Consider the following 9,210-nt stretch of genomic DNA (forward strand, 5'->3'; position numbering starts at 1 on the left):
TTCATGTTAAGTAGTGTAAGATAAGTAATATTTCAAAAGAGCAGAATAAATCTTACATTTTAGAACAAAAACAATATTTGTTGTTTAATCTGTTGCTAAGAGATTTTCTGGTAACCAAGTGCCACGAAGTAAATGTCTGATTTTTACTTTTGCAAAAGTAAAAATCAGAAGGCCGTGATTTAGCATTAGCACAAACATTAGCAGTAGCCTTTTCCCTAAAATAAGCTTTTTAGCTATTTTGTTTATTTATTAGCCATGTCTATTATACTGAATGGAGGAAGTCAATGTAAGACAACATGCTAGTGATTCCCCACACGGCACTGGAAGCATTTAGGCTAACATTCGCATTTTGGCTAATTTTACTTTATACACTAATTTTAACATATTGAATGGAGTAAGTCCATGTTACTCAAGATGCTCATTACTCTCCACATGCTATTGAGTACATTGTAGTTTACTTTAGCATTTATGCAAATTTTAGCACCAGACCGCTGGGTTCCAACCGACGGGCACACTTTGGGAGGACCCGTTTAAATTTCTTCAGAAATGTTCTAGTTTTCTTTAATCTTATATCCAAAATATGCACTTTTTACAGTATGCTGGGGTTTAAAATTAATTACGTTTAATTTGAGCATTTTTATATATATTTATTATCTAACTAGTGCTTAAATTCATTGTTTTTAGTCACTGTTTTTACAAAATGGGCCTTAATAAAATTTTGGCTTTTTTGACAAAATATTAAGAGAAGAAACTTTGTCAATGTAAAATTTGTACAAATAAGGACATAACCATGTAACATGGTAACTGTCGACATCAGCCTCTCTACCGTTTATACAGATGATGCTTACGACTTCAACACTGATTTTAAATGAACTCCCCCCTTGATTCATGGTGACTGCATAAATTTTCGCCCCTTTTAAAGTGACAGACCTAATTCAGCAGAGGTCCAGTCAATTGGTGGTGGTCGGATAGAGATCACCTGAGTGCATTGCCTGTGTATAAAGGCAATGCACTGTGTGTAGAAGGTAAAATTCACTGGTTAATCAGTATTTGCAACATAAAGACATAACACTCCAAGCAAGAAAAGATTATTGAAAATTATAAGTCAGGAAATGGTTACAAATAAATCTCTAAAACCCTGAACATCCTCTGGACATTAGTTAGATTGCCAAGATATGGAGGGAGCTGATCCACCGTTGTCCAGGGTTAGTTTTTTACGATTTATCTTGTAGCAACATGTTGATTTTAAAGATCTGGTCAGACTCGGCATGATGTATGCGCTTTGTTTATTTATACCCGAGTTGTACTGGGAATTTACTGTATGGCTGAAACAACTGATCAGATTAATCGATGATTAAAGTAATCCCCATCTAATTTAAAAATCGATTAATCATTAAGTGGAGCATACAAACTCTAAAAAAGGCCATTTGCTGAAAGAACACACTCAGAGCAGTAATTCAGCCAACAAATGTATAAATATGTATACGAACATGCATGCTCAAAATATAAATACATTTTTCATTTAAGATAAAAACACCTTTTCTGTAAACATGTTTTACCCAAAATAGTTTTAGCTTCACTTGTTTCAAATTCACTAAATGAAAACTGTTATCATGTTGTAGGCAATCAAATATTTGTTCTTAAGATGTTGCATGAAAATGACAATCTTCAGAATGTTCCAGTTTTTTATCAGAATAATCGATTACTAAAATAATCCCTAGTTTACTGCAGAAAGACTCCCTTCACTCTTTGCTTTTGTAGTTTTTATAAACTAAAACAGGATGTTGATCAACTTCCTGTACGGTAACTCTTCCTGACGTTGGATAGAGCAGCCATAAGACCACACTTTCGTTTTGTTTCTTCCCGTGTGTTTGCGTAGCTGTGTCAGGTGGTGCGGCTGGTGCCAGGGGCCTACCTGGAGTACAAACAGGCTTTACTCAACGAGTGCAGGCGGCAGGGTGGGCTGCGGCTGGCGCAGGCCCGAGCCCTGATCAAGATCGACGTCAACAAGACGCGCAAAATCTACGACTTCCTCATCAAAGAGGGGTACATCACCAAGGCATAGGAGCGCAAAGGATGCTGGACTGTGGTCGGAGGTTCATTCTGCTGTAATCCTTCTCAGACTGACAGTGTTTTTAAAAGTGTTTTTATTTTCCAGTGTTATCATGTCGTGGTTGTCGGTTTTTACACATAATAAAATGACATGTTTGTGTTATTCTGTGTCTGACTGGCTCCTGTTTTAATGAGTTATTTCTTGTCAGATTGGTTTACAAATGTAATTTGGTGAAACATAATTTTGATGATTAAATCAAAATAGTCCTTCCTATTGTTTCTCAAAGCAAATAATTTAAAAATAGTCAATTTTGAGCCACAAAAACGAGATTCAGATCCAGGGCTTTGTAATACCAACATAGGCTAGGTATAGATTCATTTCTGTGTCCAAAACCATCTGATGGGAAGATGGATAATCATATTGTTGTGGTAAAAGGAGTTGGTGTATCACCAAAGCTAACCAAGGCTAAAATAGCATGTAATGCTAACCATGGTGCAGCAAACAAAGACGTCCCCAACTCTAATGCCAGCATCCGCAGTCCGAAGAAATTAAAATTCTCATAAGAAGTTATGTGAATGATTAGTGACTTAAAAACAATAATTATTTTTGTTGTTGAATTCATCTTTTTTTTCACAATAACTTAGCAGCAGGAAGGCTCATAAGGAAAGAAAATATTGCTAATTTTGTCATATCACAATTGATTTTTCAATTAATTGCGATTAATTACAGACGCTGCAATTAGCTCGATTTAAAAAAAAATCAATCGAGTCCCTCCATTAGTTTTAAGAACCTAAAATCTTCAATTTCTCATATTTCCTATTAAACAGCCACTTTATTGGAAGCTGGGCTGTTGTGTCACTGTTTAGTCCCTAAACTTCTGCCCGATTCCTGCTAAAAGGAGCTGAATAATGTTCGTCTGACAGAGACATCTTGATCTGCTATGTGACTTAGGGGAACAAACTGTGACGCAGGCAGTGAGGAGACCGCCGGCCTCCTACCGGCTTATCACAGCTGAGAGCCTGAATCTGATTATGATGGCGGATTCAACCTTTGATGATAAGACGACCGAGGAGGGAGGGAGCCTGAGCTTCAAGTACTGAAATGCAGAAGCAGGAGATGCGCTTGAGAAGATGTGAAGGAGAAGAAATGTATGTATGCCTGTGTGCGTCTTATTAAATTCACTCTCCAGAATAAACAGGCATCAGCAGAGGGAGATTGTTTCTTTCTTCAGATCAGGACTTGTGTTTTTTGGGGGCGGGGGGTTTCCTGCTAGTCTGAGCAAACTAATCAGGTTTTCTCTCTCGGGTTTTAACGCCTGAAGTTGCACAAGTTTAAAACCATGTTTGTTTTGTTTGCTCCTCCAGTACATGAACTTTTGTTCCTTATCCAGCTGGCCATCGTTAAATATGGAGCACTTTCAAAATCAATTCAGTCCCCTCTGGAGGAAAAGCCTATCACTATTATCATTATTCAATATACTCCTCTTCACTTGTAGTGTACTAAATCCTGTCTAATTTATACACACTGGGTGCAGATTTAATCACAAAGCAACAATAAGCAGGAGGACATAACCCAGTGATGATGCTGTCCTCTTTATATTAGCCCTGAATCAACATGAATGTTTTTAAGCTCCTGCTGTGCAGCTGTCTTCTCTAAATGCCCGTCAATTCCATGTCATCTTATTCTTTAAATGTGAATTATTTATGTTTTTACATAATTTTAACATTGAGAAAGCTCTTTGATTAATAATATAAGGTTAGTTAATAATTCATCTTTAAAAACTAGTTTTTAAACTGAAAGTTTTTGTTATTTTATGCAATGATCACAAGTGAAGCCATAAATGTGCAAACATCCTGTCATCAGATTTTTTGTGTACCATCAGTTGTTAGGTGGTATCTGTATTCTGATTGGGCGACCTAAGCCTGTTGACGTCTCTGTCCCCAGATGCTGCAGGTCCCTGTTGCTTTTGTATTTAGATTTTTGCTCGTCAGAGTTTTGTGTCGTTTTTCTCTGTTCTTTTTCAAAGGTTCAGCTTAAATAGGAACATTTCTTTTTTCCAAGTTTCAGTTTCAGGATAATCCAGAGTGACAAACCACAGAAATATTAAAAGCCAGTGGAGACCTGGGCGACTTTCTAAAGCTGCATTGAGATGATTACCTGATTTTGACCACAGAAAGCATCTTCTGTTAGCTCTGTTGTGGTGGTTATGTGATGACTGTGCATATGTTTTTAGGAGGCTTTGAGATTTTAAATCAAACCTCTGTATCAAACCCCCATTTTTATTTAACATAAATCTTAGAATGAATTTAAAAATTCCCCTAGAAGTCTGAAAATTGTAGAAAAGTTAGATTTGTATCTGTTAGTTTCTTTAAAAACTGATTCTTTAGCTTATTTTTTTTCTTTCACACTTACTGTGTTTTGCTTACTTTGTTGAATTAGTAGGGAATAATGTACTCTGTAAATTGATATCATTCCTTCTTCAAAATGTGTGAAGAGAAAGAAAAATAATTAAGAATTCCTCCTCCTGACTGAGTTTTCTACCAATATGAGCCTCATATTACAGACTAAAATTTGATATATTAAAATGGCTCAGCATCACATATGATGACGTATTAGGACCATTGTAGAGAGGAAAACAATGAGTAAATTTCCACCAAAGAACCTACAAATGTTGAGATTAATCTCAGACATTTTTGAGAAAAACTTGGAAATTTCTGAACTTCAAAAGTTAAAAATGTGGATATTTTCTGAGTTTTTTTTTTCTCGCTCTCTTTTTTGATTAGTACTTTGCTAAGTACTAAAGTAGTCTTTATCAGAAAGACTACTTTGCTGATAAAGTAGTCTTTCCCAGAAAAGGTTGCACATGAGGTTAATTTACATTCTTGACCTTAAAACAAACAAAACATGACAAATTATGCCTCACTTCTTGAAAGATATAACATAGAAAAAAAAACCTTCATGATATTCTGAGCGTAAAAGGAGGGATGTAATGGAAGAGAGTCTGAGAAACGGAGACATTTTTTCAGTAAGTAGACCGCTCTGGAACAACAGCTAATCAATTGGAGAGTTAATCAGGCTTTTTATGCGCCGCCACGTTTATTTCCTGAGCAGAATCTGATTTGAACCAGATTCCTCACCTGCAGCCTCCTTCTGCATCAGAGTGACTGGAGTCTGTGCTGAAGTGGCAGCAGATGGAGCAGATGTCGCGCGCTCACACACTTCTTCTCAGGCTGACGTCTTCCTGCTCTGCTCGTCCTAAACTCTCAGTGATAAACTGCCGCTGACCTCGTGGATCAGTGTTCAACATGGAAACCTCTCATGTGTTCTTGTGGCAGGAAGCTTTCCAATCATCACGGCTCAAACATTTTTTTTCTTTTATTTGCACAAGTAAAGAACTCACTGGAACATATATGTAACTGGATTATGAGGACAGATGGAGACTGAAAATAGATTAAAAAAGAGAGAGAAATTTGTCGAGCATAAATAAAATATATTCACACCCTCATCTGTTTCATTCGCACCTTTGACTCATGTTTTATTTATATTAAAGAGGTGGGGTTTTGTTTTGCGTGTCAGTATTGCTCTTTTTTTAAATTTTATTGGTTTGCAAGATGGAGGATATTTGTTTACTTTTTGCTTTTAGTCTGTCAATTTCTAGGATTGTCCTTGAATATTTTTTCAGCTTAGATTAGTTTTATCACCATCGTAGTCACTCTATTGTGTCAGATATGGTGTTTAAGATTTTTTTTTCTCTTGTTCTTCAGTTAAGAAAGGAAATTCTGGTGTGTAAATTATATTCTTTTTCTTAGCAATAAAAAATGACCTTGGATATTTCTATCAAGAATAGAGTAAAGCTGAAAGCGTAAGCGACCATCAAATTATGACATGGAGTCTAAAAGACTAAATCCCTCCTGTTAGAGCTGCCTTTGATTTTTAATAACTTTAATATTGATATATATATATTTATTATATATGTGCTTGATGATTCAGATTATAGTATTTGGTAAAATACAATGTTTACTTTTTCCATGATGGGTTTTGTTTTTCTGGTGTGAAGCATTTTGAAGTGCCTTGTTGCTGAAATGTGCTGCACAAATAAACAAGTTGATAAAGAGGCGTTAAACAGCTGTGAGGGTACATGAAGCTAAGGCGTAACTACTGGAAGAGAAACAAGCACTAATGTAAAAATAAAGATATAAAAAGCACAATAAAGCAAAAAGGTTATGTATCAGTGTGGTCAAGTTTAAAGCTTCACCCATTTCTTATTATCTTCTTTAGAAGAGAAAGAGTTTCTGGTAACCTTCTCAAAGTGCTCTTTAACAGTTCTTCAGAATAGCTCAGCATCTTTGTTTACATTTTGCCTGCTTGTTCAGCTCAGTTTAATCACATAGCATCAGCTCACAACGTCACCCGAAGGCATCTCGCACAGCAAGATCCCAATTTATTTTCAGTAAAATATTATTAAGCTAATCCTATCATAAGAACAAATTAAGTTGCACACATTCAAGTTTAAACCTAGTGATGACACAATGCAGATAAATTAGTTAATGAACGCATTTGGCGAATAGTTAGCTGACTGACTTTGACTTTTCAGTCAAAATGCCAGGACTGTTTGTCTGGTTTGACAGCAAACTCTCTGGTTCTGTGATCAGAGGTTTGCTAGCAGCGCTGCTAACAAGCATTTTTTAAACACTCCCAGAAAAAAGAAAAAAAAATATTTTAAATACATATGTTAATTCAAACTCGTCAAATATTTATAAATGTCCCTTTTTATTACTTGTGTCCATTTTATTTACTTAGAGATATATAATAAAAACATATACATGACGTCCTTATTTAAGACTGAAAAATAAAATGCTCTCTTACTGAAATAAGAAAACATCTGACTACTACAGTTATTGTTATGGGTACATTATTTGACATATTTTTGATATTATTCAAATCTTAAGAACCTGTTTACTGGACGTTTTCAGGTAAATGTATTGCAGAATATTAAACCTTTTTGCAGTTATGCTCTTTATAAAAAACATAAGTATAACAGACTCTTATTAATCTGCAATTGATTTATATCAGCTATATTACATTTGACCATCTTGTTTTCTTTTTTTAATGGAGGTGGGAAAAGCACAATTATTATTATTTATTGCTAGGGATGCACAGATATGATGATTTCAGCTGTTATTGATATCCAATATTAGTATAGCTGTTATGGCCGATAACTGATATATATAACCCTTTTGATACCTTGAAAACACCACGTCATTGACCTCTGTACTGCTTCTCTGCTTCTGTTAAACTCCCTACAATCCTTTGCTGCGTCACTATTACTGTCACATGACCAAACCAACACCACATGACCGTCCTCCTTCCCCTAAGAAACAAATGGCAACAAGATGGAAATAAATATCGGCTGTTAATATTGACCCAATTTTGGGGCAGATACAATATATATATATGTTTTAATTGACTAATATTGGCTGATGCTGATGTTTGTGCCGAGATATTGTGCACTCCTAATTATTAGGTTTACTGTTAGATTTATTATATGACATTAATTTAATTATTGTTAGGCTGGTTGCTCCAATTTGTGTGAGTGTGTGGTGCATGACTGTTTTTCTTGTGTTTCCGTAGCTACGTTTCCATTACAAATGTGCACAAAACTTTGTCTAAGTTGCACTAATGTAGACTAAAAAAACACAATTTCGTAATAGCGCAGTTTTTATTAAATAAAAAACGCAAGAAAAATCACACGTGAATAAGTTTGTTCACATCATAAGTCGTTAAAAAATATGCCACGCCACAATCCTCCAACTACTTCCTGTCATCTTCTTTGTGGTTTGTGCCAGCAGTAACATCCGGTTGTTGATCATGCGACTCCTGCGATGCGAAAAAAATGTTTCTGTTGCAGTTTTGAGAAATAAATTTTTTTTAGAAAAACACTTCTTTTTTTCTTCGAAATTGGCATGTTTTCAGTCGGCAAATTTATTCTCAAAATGTTGAATTGTGCAAATATGTGGTCAATGGAAATGCAGCTGTGATTGATCACAATCGCCTTCAAGACTGCAAGCAAAATGAGGTGTAGACAATAGATGGGTGCATGAATTAATATAGTGATTCAGCATAATCTCATTAAGGCCTTTTTATTCCTGTAGTTTAATGCTCTTATTAGATCAGTGAAACATGTTTTTTCCTCTTTTTCTTCTTCTTCTTCTAGAAAATGCAAAAAGAAACCACAAAGTGCACAAGGCACATCGATCCATTGGTTTTAGAGCTTCTCCTCTGCTGGTGTCTTATTGATTTTTAACTTTGCTTCTATTCAGGGAAGAAGGAGGAAGATGTCTCCCACATCTTTGCTCTGTGTTGTTGTACGACTCTTTAAAGGGCACACACACACACACACACACACACACACACACACGCACGCACGCACACACATGAAGACACACTCTCATGCTTCTGTCTCTATCTTTGCGAGGACTGCCCAGCCCCTTTCACCTGAACGATCACAGCTAAACGCATCTGCTCTCACATTGACTCAAGACTAAATTGGCTCCTCACAAAGAAAGACAGACACGCGCACACACACACTCGCACACATATATCGCCTTTCTGCTCTGGCTGTTATAGCCGTGTGCTGATTAACACGGAGGTAAACCCATCAACAGGAGGAGGGGCAGCTCACATTCACCCTGTTGCTCACACTCATCCGCCGGGCAGAGAGGAGTCGTGACTAACCAGAGCAGCGAAGTCTGCTGTACCCCCCACCTTCCACACCCTCCATCCCCACATGCCCCCCTCCCCCCGCACACCCACCCACACACACACACACACACACACGCGCACACACACACACACACACACACACACACACACACACACACACAACCCATCTGTGTGCTTCTTCTTCCTCACCGACTCACATTCAGAAGCAAGCCATGCAGGACTCAGAGAGATAACCTTAATGAAATAAGATGAGAGACCTCCATAGCAGCCGGTTCCTGTTTCATCTGTGCAGCAAGCAAATGTGCGTGTGTGTGTGTGTGTGTGTGTGCATGTGTGGGTGTGCGTGCGTGTGTGTGTTGGATGATGGAGCAGCTCTGATCAGAGTGACAAAGAGGCGTCGAGCCGCTGCGCTCAGCCACCTTGACGCTCTTGCA

This window comes from Poecilia latipinna, unplaced genomic scaffold, assembly GCF_001443285.1.
Source record: "Poecilia latipinna isolate Pla-1442-1.1 unplaced genomic scaffold, P_latipinna-1.0 Scaffold246, whole genome shotgun sequence".
Classification (NCBI taxonomy): domain Eukaryota; kingdom Metazoa; phylum Chordata; class Actinopteri; order Cyprinodontiformes; family Poeciliidae; genus Poecilia; species Poecilia latipinna.